Source organism: Staurois parvus, unplaced genomic scaffold (genome assembly GCF_062004578.1).
Source record: "Staurois parvus isolate SC_StPar_1 unplaced genomic scaffold, SC_StPar_1.0 ptg001939l, whole genome shotgun sequence".
Classification (NCBI taxonomy): domain Eukaryota; kingdom Metazoa; phylum Chordata; class Amphibia; order Anura; family Ranidae; genus Staurois; species Staurois parvus.
Window position 1 is genome coordinate 6,967 of NW_028319735.1, and position 1,520 is coordinate 8,486.

The 1,520-nt window shown below is 49.1% G+C and overlaps 1 pseudogene; it reads right to left on the reverse strand.

Moving 5' to 3' along the window:
* Positions 1-667: 667 nt before the first annotated feature.
* LOC149433183 (U2 spliceosomal RNA) lies at positions 668-760 on the reverse strand (annotated as a pseudogene).
* Positions 761-1,520: the final 760 nt, after the last annotated feature.

Below are 1,520 nucleotides of genomic sequence, written 5' to 3' on the forward strand. Positions count from 1 at the left end.
CGGAAAAGGGAATCGGGCCCAGAGGTCTTCACCCTCTCCCAGTACCTTCTGCATACCTGTAATGATACAAAAGTTACAAAGAAAATACCTTTCATGAAGGATTGCACCGACAGGGTCTCTGCCTTGCTAAATCCTTGTTCAAGGATCATCTTCTTGCCGAAGACTTCCGGGGTCATGTCCGGGACTCTGCCTTCCACTTCTTTCAGCCGCAGCACGACTGTCTGCTACATCCAGGGCTCCAGGGGGGGGGGAGACCGTCTGCGGGGCCGGAGCGTTCTGAGGTGGAGGTGGAGGCTGAGGGGGCTTCTCCCGGGGTCTTTGCAGGGGCAGCGGCGGTGGTCAGCGGCTTCTTGGTGGTCTGCTTCTTCCCCATTTTGTCGCAGAGGAGTTCTCAGGAGGGCTTCCCAGAGATCTTCAGCGGATTCCTTCTCCTTCTTCTTCCTCGGCGGCTTCACTCTTGCTTAGCCTTTGAAAAGGCTATTGAGCGTCTACTGCCCGGAGGTAGTAACGCAGAGTGAACAAGGGGGGGGAAGATCACAAACTCGTTCTGTGTGGGGGCTAAGCCTCAAACCCAATAGCAGCAAGCAGGTGAAGCCGAATTTAATCGACGATCCTACCAGGACGAGTAGAGGGTACCCCACACAGACCAAATGGCTAAGATAGATGCAAGTGGTTCTCAACGTCCTAGCTGGAAGCAGGGACACCCCTAAAGGCAAGGTCGATACTACACTTGATCTTAGCCAAAAGGCCGAGAAGCGATGTATGTAGGAGTCTTTATTACTCAATTGGAATTTGTCAGAGATCTGTTGGAAAGGATAAGAGGCCTTGGTTTGAGAAAAGGGTTCCAATGTGTTTCATACCTGCAACAACCCAGTGGTGGAGAGTTAAGTCCAGGGAGAGTAGTTGTAGCGAAAATAATGGTGTATTGTGTAGAGCTTTGGGGTGTAGGCCTTTTGAAGATTGTAAGAAGGAGATCCAGGAGTTGGTGAGCAATGGAGAAAAGCCTGCATTTTTGCTCACAAATGCTCCATCAGCACTAGGACTCAAGAAACCTCTTACAAATTGTTAAAAAGACGGTACGCTACACCGGATAGGTTAAAAAGGTGGTTTCCCTAGACAACAGGATTATGTTGGTGTTGTGAATTAGCCAAGTCTCCCTGTTACATATTTGGTGGCAATGCCCAAGGCTTATGCCATTTTTTGGGACAAAGTTTGCGGTTGACATACTCTATTACTGAGACTGTATTACCCTTAGCCCCCGAATGTTACCTCCTCCATATCTCTGAGTGCTCTTTGAAGTCGTACAGGCAATTCCCTAATCCCCAGGCATTGGAAGATCACTCATGCCCCCTGGATTCAAGACTGGATAAGAGAGGTTAATGTCATTCAGGAGTTGGAAAGGACATTGACTATGACTAGAGATGAGCGAATCGAAGTAGGCGAAGTGGAATTCGAGTCGAATATTGGAAAATTTTCGATTCGCGCCGAATCCGAAAAATACCCTACTTCGGACGCGCGAA